Below are 15,409 nucleotides of genomic sequence, written 5' to 3' on the forward strand. Positions count from 1 at the left end.
TTCTACTTATTTTGGTGTTTCATCAAGGAGGCATGTGGAGGAATTCTGTCTTCTGCTTGGTAGCCTGCAGGTCATTTTGTGCTTCAAAATAATTGAAAATAGGTAGAAAAATGAGGAGTTGTCAAACATTAAATTAGTTCTTAAAGGAAAAAAAATCATTCTCAAATACAAGTCGTGATTTGGTGGTTGTTTGTAAGCGCTGAGCACTCTGGGGTTCTGGAATGGGGATACAGAATATTACTGCAATACAAATAAAGACTGCTCGCACTTTAATGATTTAACACAGTGCTCATGGGGCCAGTGAGCTGCATCAGTCAATGCCTTCTGTAAATACCAAAAACTGTTCATGTGAATAATCAACATGCTTATGTAGTTCCAATATTGTTTGCTTTGTACTATACCTTTTAATTTTTGATGATGCTGCCATTTTGAGAAAGGATTTATGCAGTGTTTAACAGAGGAGGTGTGTTGTACTTAAGATGAAAATGGGCTCACCGTATCAAAAAATGAAATAAGAATCTGAGCATCATTTCTGTGTTCTCCATTAAAACCTATCCATGAATAAAAAAGGAGGTACAAGCTTGCCCCTACATGAATATGCATGTCTCACAAATATGCAAGCATGCTTAGTCCCCACTCCCATGAAGAGAGTAGGGGCTGGGGGGGGAGTGTAGGGATTGTACTTTTTCAGTCTTCTTGGATGGAAATGATACTCAAAGTTCAAATCCAAAGGAAAATGGCTGACAGGTGTAGAAAACTGGGGTAGTAGAGGGAAGAGTAATAACCCGTGTGACTGGTTTAGGGGTTATTTCATCTCTGTCTGTAAGGAGCAGTGAGGTCTTACACTATCCAAATCAGTGAGGGAGCCGGAGGGGGCTGGTGCTATGTGGCTAGAGGAGCTGGGGCAGGGAAGCAGGCAGAGGGAAAAATCTTGATTGCTGGAAGAACTAGAAAGCAGCCTGTCAAAAGCACGGTGAAAAAAATGGGTGACATTGCAAATAAAGGCAGATGTGCTTGCAATTGCAGGCAACCATTTCAGTGCCAAGAAGAGCCCTCACATCAGCAGCACAGGGGTCACACTCTCCGGGATCCCACAAGGACAGGGCAAGGTACAGGCACCACCAGAAAGAGCTGTCCTTTCTAGGTGTTGTGCAAAGTACCTGAAGACACCTGTTGGAATTGTGTTCTTGCCATGATGTTACAGCTGTGTGAGATATGCTCATGGTTTGTGAAGGAGAGGGAACTTAAGCAGACAAGTAATGTTGCTATGTACTTTGTGTCCTCTTGATGGAAACCAGATTTTTATGAATCCAGTGATGTTTTGGCATGCAGTAAACTCCACTAGGATATGATTTTTATGATTACCAGAAATGTCATAACATTTCAAGGTACTAGCTTCTGTGGATAGATTTATATGATTGAAAAATCTTTGAGGAGAACAGATGTGAACACTGGAACCAAATGAGAGCATGTATTTCTCACATCTGTCCCTTTAATTTTCTGCATTTTTGTGACTCTGTCTGGAATTGTGGGATGCTATATCTGTCATATGCCAACAGATGGCAACACTATAAGTCCATTTTTAAAGATAGAAATAACCAACCTCTCAGCTGCTCCAAATTTAGTCAGAAAAAAAAAAGTAAAAAATTAATTGCATCTGTCTATGGATGTACAATAATTTTTTGTGCCAGTTAAAAACCCATCAAACTACCCCAGAAAATCCCCACCAACCCACCCCCCCATCGCAAGAACAGTTCCTTATTTTTTAATAATTCTTCCAACACCTCCTGTATTTCATTCTTTTGCATACTTCATATTAAATTTAATATTCAGTGTTGTTTGACCTGGTTTTATTACGTTACCCTTTCATGAGTATGTATGAAACAATGTTCAGTGATGTTTCCTAAGCCTTTTGAGATCCCAGAAGTAATAAAACTTTAACGTAGATAGATATCTCAGGTGTTTTCTATTGGTTTCCTTAATGTGTTTGTATAATATTTTATCAGAAGCAGCAACAGCACCACAGAAGTCACAGGGTGAATTCTCGTTGTTTCACATTATACAGAAATCTGATGAGATGAGCCATTGATCCTGCTAGCTTAAATATGATGCTTTATAATAAATAATGCTGAATGGGATTCAGCCCGAGCCTTCCCAATTTCTGAAGCGAGCGTTTGCTTGGCTGGCTGCAGCTCTCTCACTCGCATCACTGAGCCATGCATGCTGCATTGATGGGTTGGGAGGCTCATGGCAGCTTCTCCAGCCTGCTCAGCAATTCAGAGAGCGACTCCAGGGGGTGGCACAGCAGTGTTGGGTGATGAAATGAGGTGGAAAGTGAAGATATCTCAGGAGGAAGACCTTAAAATGTTGTGGTAGAGGTGCAGCCTAATTGGGGAAAATCTTTGGAGGATCACCATCTTTCTTGAAATTATGTCTCTGTTTCAGAGCTCATTGATTTTTTTTTTCCTGTGCATCTATAGTTTTAAAATGTATATTGTAGACCCAGCAGTTTTGCTTTTTAGTGTATTATTCTAATTTAACATATCTTCATTGAAACAAAATATTTTTCAGGTAAAAAACCTTCATCTGTTTTGTAGAAATACTGTTCCTTGAAATTATATTTGTGAGCAATCAATCTATAGGGATAATCTGCAAAAGATCCAAGGTATAGGGAGTCAGAAATAGGGGCAGTACTGAGAGCAGGGGCAAGTTGTGGATGGGACAGGAGTGTTGCTGGTGGATCAGCTCCTCCAGGTAAACTTATGTATTAATAGTAGGTAGTATTTCTTCATCTTCAGGTGGGTAGATGCACAGGAAAGGTGTTTGTTTGCAGTCACATGTTTTACTAAGGGATTCTGAACATTTAAAAGTGAAAAATCCTTTACAAAGGTGGATGATTACTGCTGTTATAGTGCCCATTGTTATGATGTGTGTGTAAGCGTCAGCACCTAGTTAGCGTTCTATGGCACAGTATCCTTGAACTGAAGAGTTGAAAGAATGTAATCCAGGCAGGACTCTTGATTTTGCTACAAAGCAAAGACTAATGAACCACTGTAATTTGGCTTTAGGCCAAAACCTGTTGCATTTCATAATTAATTGGCTTGTTAGCTCATGAAGAAGAATGCGTATAAGTTGTGCTAAATCGTGTCAAGTCACTCTTAGAAGGCAGTACACTGTACCTCAAGGGTCTGCTCTTGAACTTCTTCCTCATCACAATCAGGCAAGTCTGTGGAAAAAGTACTGTGCATTTTGGATGGTTAGGGCATCTGTGATAGCAACTGCTTTTCTTCCTGATGAATCTTAAATCCAGTTTCCTTCAAATATGAAACCACCAGCAGAGAGACTGCCCAAACCAGGTAGCTGGTTTTGTAAATGTATCACACTTAGAAATTAGCTGTTTCATCCACAATTTCTCAGTAGGAGCTATGGGAAGAAGCTCTGTGGTGTGTCCCACATTCCTCTTGGCTCTACATTTCTGCCATGTCCCAGCTGTGACATCTGAGATGGTCCATTCCTATATTCCTCTCCTGTAGTCCAGTTCATTCCTATTAGGGGACCAACAAAGTTGCCCTGCTTCTTTTCAGCTGAATTGTCCTTTAAAACAAAGTTAATACCTGTAAGTGAGAAAGGATAGTGCCTCTGACTGTGTGCTTGAGGACTAGGAAGAGAAGAGCACCCAGGTTCCCCAGCTTCATAAAAAAATGTCCTGCAAGTGCTCATTCTGGGCATTGGCTTATGTTTCTAGCATCTGGGGAAAAGTTGCTGTGTTTCACCAAAGAACTCTCTCATTCCTTTGTGTATTTAAAGAGCTGTGTCTTGGATTTTGTTTGAAAGTGTCAATTTAGAAGAGAGGCTGTGCCATAACCAAAGCTTACCGATGCTGCACTCCACATGGGCTCTATCTATGACTGCTGAGCATCAACAGGGCAACTTCTGGGCAGCCTGAGGAAACAACCAGCCCCTTGAAAAACCCGCAGGGGCTGCAGCTGCTCACAAAGATATTGATCTCACCTTGTGGGAGCAGTGGTTCAACTTCATCAAAAGCCTGCTTCTGATTTATTTCAGGAGCAGTACATTATTAGACCCCATGCAGTGTGGGATTTGGCCCTTTTAAAAAATATCTGGAGCTACTGCTCTGTTATGGGACTGGACCTGAGGAAACTTGCAATCTGTAAAGGACCAAAGGACATTGATTTATCCTGGCAGGTATCAAGAATGAGATCCTTTCTCTGTGGCACCCTTCAAAAGACTTGCTGTGAGACTGTAAGGAAGGGTTGTCTGTGAGTGAATAAATTGTAGGTGAGAACTGAGCTTTGTGGCATTTAATTTAGAAATTGCAGTGCCCAACAATCCACTCTGCTCTGCATATTAAAGATGGTTTACTACTATATTTTGTTAATTTTGGTGGCTCTCTGGGCTCAAATATTGTGTGAACTTGAAGACAGAGGGATGCAGACAGATTTCTTGCTGCTGTGATCTGGTATTTGCATGTGATGCACACTATGGAGGAGCTACAGATAAATCTATGATGAAACTGCACCTGAATGTCTGAGTTGTTCCAAAGAGACTTCCAGAGTTTGTATCTGGAACAGCCCAAATCAAATAGGTAACCCTTCATCAAGGCCCTTTTACTCGCAAGATTTCTCAGTTGCTACTTACTAGCCCTTCACTCATGACAGAAAGAAGGCATCTTATCTCATCAAAGTGTCCTGATAACATACATATATATAAATATAAATAATACTGAAGTGCACCAATAGTCATGTGAAGAGACCTGTAAGCCATGATAGCAATGTCACCTCAACTTGCAGGATACAGACCGTAGATTTATGCAAGTATTTAATAGTGGCTTGCCAAGAGAATCGGTACTCTTTTCAAAAGGAATCTTTCTTTGTGTCTTTTGATATTTAAAGAGCTATAATTACAATGGCAAAGCTTTGAATTCTTTTTTTTCCCCATCCTTTTTTACACATTAATTTATGGACCAATCCAACATTACAGACAAGCTAATGAAAGAACCACACACTGCCTTTATAATTTTTTCTTCTTTTTACAGTTTCACTTGTGTGGCTGAATGCAAAGTAGTTAATGCTATAAATAAGTTTAATGATGTATCTCTTCTCTCAATTGCTGGTTGTTGATGCTGCAGTCCTGCATAATAGGAAAAGAAAAGAATTGAATTTAAGTCTTTGTCTCTTTCTTTCTCATGCTCCGAAAGGTTCTTCCAGCTACTAAATACAAGTATTGCTCTCTTAGTTCTATTCTATATATTTAAAGTTCCCCACATGATTACCTCATCACTTCCCTTCCACTCCCTATTTTGGTATTTTTAGCTTTGAGAAAATATTGAAATTACATAAGGCAATTTGCTTCTGCAAAATCAGCAAAATCTGGAAATCTCCTATGAAATGATGTCTTTTCAGCTGGTCAGGGTTGGCAGTGAACAGCAGCAGGTATAAAGAGGAAGGAAATTCCCTTTGTGAGACTTTTACTACTGCCTCTTGCAGCATCCACGTGCTATCAGACATATTGTGGGGAAACCTGGGACTAACACTTTTCAGGATTGAGAGTGACATTCAGCCCTGAACAGCAAAGACTACTACTTCTAGGTCAAGGAGTTTAATAAAAATCTTGTTGTCACCTTAACTGGGGAATGTCTGGATTGCCTTTTGGAGCATTTCTTTTACAGCTTCTTAGTTGGGGTTCAATCCCCTGCTAACAGGACCACACAGCTTCCAGGTAATTTTCTTTGCTTAGACTGGAGCATAGAAAAAGCTGAAATTTGCCTTGAAACAAGGAAAGTAGGAGTTCTACAGTTCCTAAATGGTTATGTGGAAAGCTATAAATAACTTGCATAAAACTAAAGTTAGCATCACTAACTGCAATGGTGTTGGTAGGACATGTTGTGCTCTCTATGCAGGGAAAATAGTACTTTGATCAGACAGCCTACATGGTTAACAAAGCAGTTGATCTCATCCATCTCACATTTTTGCAACAGATTTGGGCATGATTTACCTCTGATGGCCATCATGAGAGCTGGGCAGTAATTTCCACATAAGGGACATCTGCCAAGTGAAAGGTCTAATTGTGCCCTTTTATCTAAAGAAGAAACAATGCTGTAAAATATATTCCAGGATACCTTTGAAAGCAATGAGCTGTTTTCACAAAGGATTGCAGAAAATACAGGTTGCCCAGGAACCTGCCTATCTGTCTGCAATGCAGATGCAGTGGAATGACAGTCTCTATCTTGAAAGGTTCAGGAAGAATAAAAACTTTGGGACTGGGGTTGCAAGATGTTGTGGAACCAGTGTGCAGCATCATGGCAAGTGAAACATGGCATGGTTCTTCAGCATTGCATCAAGGACCTGGGCTGACAGAAATGAGCTGAGTCCCTTTAGACAGGCATCCCATGTGGTTCACTTGAGAGACAAATAGATAGTTTGTGCCAATCTCAAGAGAGACTGCAAAATCCTGAAGTGCCTTGGTTAGATTAAAAAATGTTTAAAAGGCACCAGTGAGTGAGACCTAAGACTACTGTCCTTGAAGTGGTCCAGGTGCATCCTGGAGACTATTCCATGTTGTTATCCACACTCCCTTTTTCCTTTATTCCATTGCTAATTAATTCTCCTTTTGTAGTGTAGAATAGTGTCTATAGCAAGGGTGGGGGATGCCTCAACTCCTGTTGACTTGGAGAGTGATACTCTGAATTTAACACATAAACCTGCAGAGTGAATGTAACTTAGCATCACTGAGCAGTTCCATAAAATATGGCTTGTTTTCTTTCTTGCTTTCTCACCCTACGGTGTGTTAGAAATAGAGTATTCTGTATTCTGTAATGAAAGAAAGCAAATGCCTGGCCCCAGAAGTGGGTCCTGGACTGTTGATCATGGGTGAAGCATGGTACAAAAGACCATGCAATGGGCAGAGTTAATGAACAGGTAGTGGAATGCCCTTCACAGTCCTCGAGTATATGTGTATATTTGATTCAGGATTCATGAACTACACATCTAAATACTGGCTGCCTTTTGTGGGCCTGCCTTGAGAGGATGAAGCATGAAACAGAAAAATAAGAAGCCTGTCAAAAAAGTTGGTTGGATCCTGGAAAAATGCCAAAAGAAGTCCCAGATTTCTTGACCTTCTTTGTATGTTGTTCAGACCTAAGATACTCGATGCTCTTGGCCAAAACCATCAAACTGTGAGTCCTTCTGACACTGATGAAACTCTAACAGAAAAGACTTAGAAGTGTTACAAGGTGGCCAAGAAGGAAGATCCAGGGAACTACAGACCAAACCTCACTTTGGTCCCTGGGAAGGTGATGGAGAAACTAATCCTGGAAACCATTTCCAGGCACATTAAGCATGAGAAAATCATCAGGAGTAGTCAGCACGGCTGACTTCTGACTTGATCAACTTGATAAACTTCTGTGATGAAGCAGCTAGTCTGATGAAGGATGGGCAGTGCAGATTGTCTGCCTGGACTCCAGTGAGGCCTTTGACACCATTAAAGGTGTCTCATGGCCTGGATGATGCATGGCTGCATGGTGAGGTGGATTGAAAACTGGCTGAATGTCTGGCCCAGAGGGGATGATCAGCAGTGCAGTGTCTAGCTGGAGGCCAGTGACTAGAGGTGATGCCCAGGTTTCAATACTGGGTCCAGTCCCATTTAACATTTTCTTTTGTTGTCTGGATAGTGGGGCAGAGTGCACTCTCAGCAAATTTGCTGATGACACTAAACTGGGTGATAGGCTTCAGAGTCATGATGACATCCAGAGGGACCTCCAGAGGCTGGAGGAACAGGCCAACAGGAGCCTTGTGAAGTTCAGCAAGGGGAATACAGACCCCTGCATGCTGGGAAGAACAACCTCATGCATTGGTACATGCTGGAGGCCACTCAGCTAGAGAGCAGCTTGGCATGGTCTCGGTGGGCACCAGGCTGCATGTGAGTCAGGAATGCACCCTTGCTGCAAAGAAAGAGAATGATATGCTGGGCTGCATTAGGCCAAGCAATGCCAGCAGATCAGGGGAGATGATCCTGCCCTCTGCTCAGTGCTGGTGATCTGGAAGGCCAGGCCCACATCTGGGCTCCTCCAGTACAAGAGACACATGAACATACCAGAGAGGACTGACAAAGGACCAAAGGATGTTGAAGAGATTTCTCATATGAAGAAAGGCTGAGAGAGTGATGGCTGCTCAGCCTGGAGAAGGCTCAGGGGGATCTCATCTGAAGTGAAGGTGCAAAGAGGATGGAGCCAGGTTCTTTTTCTGCTGCCCGGTGCCAGGACCAGAGGCAATAGGCCCAAACTGAAATGTGGGAGGTTCCCTCTGAACATCAGCAAATACATTTTCATTGTGAGGATCCTGAAGCCCTGACATAGGTTGCCAAGGGGGATTGTGGATTATTCATTTATGGAAATAATCAGAAATTGTCTGGACATAAGCCTGAGCAATGTGGCCCTTCTCATACACAGGAGTGGAACCCAACGTCCCCAGAAATCCCTTCCAACTTCAGTTGCACTTTGATTCTGTGAAAATTCAAATGAACTCCTGAACAAGAATTTATTGAACAGTCTCCTTCTTTGGGAAAAAGGAGCGTGTATTTAGAGTGTTCTCATGAGATGTAATTTTCCTTCTAATATTTCCCTAGGTATTTTATGGTCCTATGTTTATAATTATAATAGTGATACTTAACTCTTTCTGTAAGTCCAAAATGTTTTGAAATTAGAGAAAATATTAAAACAACTCTTTCTGGTGAAAAGCAATTTATGGTTTATTTGTCTGAGACTCTTCACACAAAATAGAAACTAGGGAAAGTTTTAATCTGCATAACTGTTATGTTAAATTGTACATTAATTTTTACATAGTGTTCAAACTACTCCTGCTGCAGCCAAGGAACAATGGGAGAGCATGTAATTAAACACCTGCAGATTTTCATAGATTTTAATGGAAAAGTGTGTAGTCTGGCAGATAATGTGTCTCTTAAGTTGCGTAAGTAGACTATTTGAAGTACTGTTAAAGCAGCACTTTTATTGACATTTTGAACACTTTTTCCATCAATGCCATTACAGATTAATTATTTTCAATTTTCTTAAGTGCCAAAAACCCCACATTAATCTACCTCAGTTCATGTGATAGAAAAAGAAAGCTCTGAAACTTCTACAACCCTCTAACTGTATGTTATGATAATTATTAAATATTTAATCTTACCTTTAAATTCATCTCGATCAGGTATCTGTTAATTTTTCATTAGTGGGTGAGAATTTCTAATCAAAAATGTGAAAATTGGTGGCCTGTATGTGTTCTGCTAAACAAATGTTTCATGAATCATATTCAATAAAAACTTTCCCTGGTTTCTTAGGATTTTCTTTTTGGAATGTCATCTTTTTTATGGTGAAAAATGATGTACATTTGAGAGCACTTTCTGAAGTGAAAAGCAGAGTAGTTTAGAAATTTTTGTAGCATTTTTTTTTAAGCTTTAATAATTAGTCTTAAAGTCTGGAATCTTCTACATATTGAAAGGAACTAAGTGCCACAGTTCTATTGAAATTCAATTATATTCAGGAGCCTGGTCCTTCTATAATCACTTTAACGTATCAGTCAAAATTAAATTGATCAGTTGCAATAGCTGGTATGATAATTTAGGAGAATTTACTACCAGTAAATGCTATTTCAGGAACTGTCATCATGTTTCAAAGAAAAAAAAAAAAAGAATAATATCCAGTAATTGAAGAAAATCATGGATATATGAAAATGTGTTCATTTAGCTCAGGTCTTGTCTTATATTGGAGCTGAATTTTTTGAAAGTTTTGTCCTGAATGGCATCCAATTTGTGATATCTAAGGCTTCTTATTAAAAGAAAAATTTCCTTGTTTTCTTTCTGTATAGCAGTGACAAACCAAGTGGTTTTTAAGGCAAAGGTGCTCGTGCTGGAGAGTGGAGTAATGCTGTAAAAATTCTTGTATTTAGTGGCTGAGCTGGAATGAACTGGCCGTGCAGTGAAACTAGAAATATCTGCCCACATTTAAAGCCCCAGCCAATTCTCAGGCAATGCTTTGAAGGCAGAAGAATTTCCTATGAAGCTACAAGGCTTCCTACTCCCCCTTGCTTATACTTCTGCACTTCCATGCTTGTGTTGAGGTCAGTTCAGGGATTTTTGAATGTTGCCAGGTTGATGAAAGTGCAAAAGCATTGAAATTGCAGTGTGCAGTGAATGACACAGTGAACTTCTCCCAGCTAGCTGGACAGATTCTCTGTCTTTGGATAATATACTGAGGATGGGAAAATTTGGGCCTTTTGCTGGTTCAAGCCAGATGTGAACCAGGTCTTTGTGTCTCCAGTGAGGGTGCATGTTTCTGCCCACCAAATTGATCCCTTATCCTGCTGTTCCTCTGCTTATAACCATTTCTATTTGTTTTCATAACTGTCCATGTGACAAACCTCCCACCCCACTTCTATGTCCCTCTCTGTATCCATCCAAATCTTGAGGGAACTTGAGCTTGGCTATGGCTTTGAATGCCTTGTACCTCCACTTCTAATTTTCTCACGACCAGCTTGTGGCAAGCTGTGGGATAGCTGTCCCTTCTGTGAGCCTGGAGTGGATATGCTCTGGGCTAAAGCTGTGCAAAAGCTACGTGCTGCTCCTTGTGCTCTGCAGGGTCTGCGAAGAAGCGGGCAAACTTCCCAGCTCCAGGCTCCAGGATGGCGTGTTGCACTATACATAAAGGCGAGATAGCCTGCGCCTGCTTGAGGGCTTAGAGACACAAGCGAGGAGATTTGGGCGGAAAAAAAAAAGCCTTCGAAATTTTCACACGAAAATTTCAGGCTCCAGCAGGCCCTGGGGGCCGGCAGCCTCTGCAGTCAGTAGGGGCTCTCCCTGTGCCGGGAGCCTATGGCACAGCTCCCCTCATCCATCCTGCCCGCGCTGCTGAGGGCCATCACCTCTGCTGCTCAGCTCTTTCTACATTTCAGATCCAGCTCCGTGCATTTAGGCTGTTTTGCCACCGCTTCAGCAGCAAAGCGCAGAGAAAGAGTTAAATGAATCGGGCAGCGCGTGTGTGACCGTGGAATTGCGGAAAGCCCTGGCTGCTCCAGCTCGGCAGCAGCTGACAGGGAATTCGGGGCGTGGGGCTGCAGATGGCACCGCGCTACTGCAGCCGCAGCGCTGACGAGCCTGTGCTGCGGAAATCTCTCGCCCTTGCCACGGAGACTGACCTTGAAATGCTGCAGAATTCCTGGGGTGGATTTCTGCGTGCCCGCACCAAAAGCCTGCGCTGGCTGGAGGTGTTTCTGGCTCTGTCGGGTAGCTGTGTGGATGGCGCTGTGGCAGACTACCCGAGAGCTGCCAGGGCTGCAGGGCTGTCTGAGGGGATGTATTCGGTTGCATGAATGTGATATCGTTGCCTCGATGTGCTTAAAGTTTGCTTTTATGCCTCTCAGTATCTGTTCCTTGACCTTCTAAAATTATCCTAACTGTGAAGGTGGGCAAATAGAGACAGAGAGTGAGGGTGCGTGTTTCTGCCCACCAAATTGATCCCCCATCCTGCTGTTCCTCTGCTTATAACCATTTCTGTTTGTTTCCGTGTGTAGCATAAAAAGTAAAATTAAAAAAAAACCCAACCAAAACAACAACAACAAACCAAGACACACCAAATCCCCCACCAAACCCAAAATCAGAAAATATGTTAAAAAGAAAAAAAAAAGTGCCGCATTTATCACTGGCAACACATTATAACAAAGACAAAATTTCAAGTCTATATTTCTTGGTGATTTATGATGCACTCCTATACAAACAACCTGAAGCAACTGACAGAGGTAAGGCAAGGAGAACAGAGTCAACTCAGAAAACTGACTGATAAGACTTCATAGAAAATAAGTCTCAGGAAAATATTTCTCAGGAGAGACAGCAGACCTTTAAAGAAGTTACTCTGAGGTTACAATTGAAAGTAGAGGGAGGCTAGAGAGTAAAAAAGCAAGTATATCCAACTCCTGAATACTTTTATGACCTTGAGCACAAAAAAGGACTTGTGTAGATGCAGAAACCAGACCAAGCTGCTAAACATAAGTATAAAACAATAAAATTTGCCTTAAAGGAAAAAGTGAAAAAGACAAGATCAATAAATCAAGATGCATATTGCATAGACTGTAAGGAATAGCAGGAGATTATGTTATTAGTAAGAAGACAGTCAAGGAAAGAATTGTCACTGTTCAAAACAGAGAGAAAACTATCAAATGTGATGAAGTCTGAAATCTGGAGTTCCTTGTTTTATTTCTCACCAAAAATAGACATTGTTCAGATTATTTAGACAGACAAAACAGCAAAACAAAAAAGAATGACAAATACCAGAAGTATTTTGCAGACTTAAAGAAAGTACAGGTTAGAGAGTATTCAGAAGACTGATTGATTCAATTCAAAAGTATCTAACATTTATCCAAACCTCCTTAGAGTGCAAGATGAAGCGAGCCCCAAAAAGTGAAAGGTTACCTTTGAAATCTCATTAATAGTACTTGGGGTTTTAGAAGTTTGGAAAAGGACAAATAAAATTTCTGTTTTCAGAAGGCTTGAAGAGGGAGCCTGTGGGAAAGAAATGAATGTAATTTCAATTCCTGGTAAAATAAACAAGCAAGCAAACAAACAGAAATGATAATATAGCTATTTGCAAGATATTAATGAGATGCAATGGAATCATCATGAAGAGTTGTTGGAAACAATATGCATCAAATCAGTATAATATCTTTCTATTAAAGTGACATATTCTGGGGAGAGAGACATATTCTATATTCTATAGATATTCTAACTTTCAGGATTCAAACTTCTGATGTTGACTTGCATGATGTTTAAAATTAAGCTGCAGATTCACATTCTGGACAAAACTACTATATTGTAGGTGTAAACAGTGAAAAATTGTGCTGACAGCAGTTTGTTTTCAAGATAGAACATTGTGTTTTGCATAGCTCTGGGGGCTTGTTTTGTTCCTCTCTTGCATTTTAACTTGCTGAATGTTTTAATTCGTTACATGGCTAATGGAATGAAAAGTTTGTTTATTAAATCTGTAGATGACATCAAGGTGGGAAGACCTTGGAGGAGAGAATTAGAATAAGAAATGAGCTAAGACAAAAAGTAAGATACAATTCAATTCTGCAAATTCTACTTTTAGGCATGTATAATCATCTGCCTAAATACAAGGGGAAGAGCAAGCTCATATTTAGAAAAGGATCCACAGGTTATAGGGGATACAAATTGCATGAGTCAAGCTGCCATTGCAAAAAAATGCAAATACACTGGGATGTATAAATCTTGTCTGCTGGATGTGGTCTTGCAAGATGAGCAGTCTGTTGATAGTTTTGGTCACTGAGTCAACAACAACAACAACAATAATAAGAGTAGCAGTAGAAGTTGTAAAGCTGCTTGAGCAGGGTTAGAGTTCCAATTGGAACTTCCTATATACATAAAGCAAAAAGTAATGATTTTAAATTACTAAAAGGGATAGTTCAATTAGGACTCAAGGAAAACTAGTAAGAATAGCAAAGCCTTGGCAGAAGCTTTCTTGAAAATCTGTAAGAACTTCTAAAAAGCTTGTAAGATATTGGAAAGCTATCTGTTTGAGGCAGTACAGGACTATCAGGCTAAGGGATGAACAAGATGTAGTCTGGAGGCCTCTTCCAGGCTTTCCTTTTCAAGTTTTTATATTTATTGCTTAAAAGAAGAAGAGAAAGAGAGACAAATGAGAGTTTTAGGGGCAGGCTTTCCCTCTCACAATGGACTGGCTATATTCAGGGTTTTTCCAGGAACTGTCTTAGAGTCATCTTATTTGGTCAGACTCCAAGCAATTGCCTCAGTTTGTTCTTGCTAATGAAAATTAACAGTTTCAATAAATGCCCTTAACCTTTTTATTGAGCAGGATATATTAGAATGGGCCTAAACTTAGGCTAATAGCAGTGACAAAAACCCTTTCACACTGGGTCTTAGGTGCTGGTAAGATTTATAGGTTTCTACTTTTTTTCTTCCTATAAAATAGAACTGAAGTTCCTGTCCCCTAATTGCGAGGCAAATATTGATTGTTGCCTATTATATATGTAGTATATTATAGCAGGAGTCAATAAATATCACAGCTTTTCATCTCAACAGTAGGAATCTGGGGTAGGGAGGCAATGAACTATACTTGAGCGCCACACCAGCCACTTTGGTGATGCTTACAAGTAGGGGAATTTCCCTTGCATGTCAACATTTTTTCATGAATGGTTTGGATTTGTGTTTTTATTAAAACCATTTAGCATCTATCATTGTTGTTGCTGTGCTATCTTTAAGTGCTTTGTTGTAGAATAAGCCCATTAATATGGCTCTGTTTACAGCCTAACAGTTCAGCTGTAAGATTTGTAGAGATGTGGTGAGTTAGATGTTTCTTTGCCTTTTATATATAAATAATAGATGATTTCTTTGAAAAGTACATTGCTTCTAATTTAATAGAAAATAATTCAGTAATTGAAAGGGCTCTTTGAATGTTATGTTGACAGGTTTGAGAAAACTGTAGTAAATTTCAGATGAAATAAATAAAGGTACACATATCTTCTATAATGATTACCATTATTATTCTTATTAATAATACCATTACTCCCAGGAAATAGTATAAGAAAGACTTCTTTTTCTTTTTTTTTTTTTTTTTTTTTTTTTCACACAGTCTGATACAACTCATTTCTACAGCCCTTTTTCTTATCTGGAAGAAATGTCACACAGAACAGCAGCCACACACCTTAAATTAGAGTCCAGTCAATGTGGTTATGTTAAGGAGTTATGAGAGACAGAGGCACTAATTTGTAGAAAGATAATTAAAGAGAATCTACATGCTGCATGTCATATCATAGCCCAGGCTCTTCCTTCTCTTCTACATTACTGCTTTTCTGACAGAGGGCTCCTAATTTGGGGTTTTAGATGCCTGTAAGAATAGGTATCTCACCTGAGATATAAGTATCTTCCCTTCAGAAAAGGAAAAGATAGTGCCAATTGCTATTTTTAGGGCTGATCATACTAAAAGTCAGTATCCTGCCTTCAATCCATTCCTGCTGTGCTGGGTTCAGCCTGGGTAGAATTAATTGTCTTCACAGTGGCTGGTATGGGGCTGTGTTTTGGATTTGTGCTGAACATAGGGCTGATAATATAGAGATGTTTTTGTTACTGCTGAACAGGGCCAAGGCCTTTTCTACTTTTTGTGCTGCCATGCTGGTGAGGGGACTGGGGATGCCTGGGAGGGTTGGGAGGAGACACAGCTGGGACAGGTGACCCCAGCTAACTGAAGGGACATTCCAACACCAGTATATAAAGGGGGGGTGGAGGGAGAGGAGGAAGAAGGAGCAAGGAGGGACATTTGGAACTATGATATTTGTCTTTCCAAGTCACTGTTAAATGTTACAGAGCCTCA

Source organism: Passer domesticus, chromosome 1 (assembly GCF_036417665.1).
Source record: "Passer domesticus isolate bPasDom1 chromosome 1, bPasDom1.hap1, whole genome shotgun sequence".
Taxonomy (NCBI): Eukaryota; Metazoa; Chordata; class Aves; order Passeriformes; family Passeridae; genus Passer; species Passer domesticus.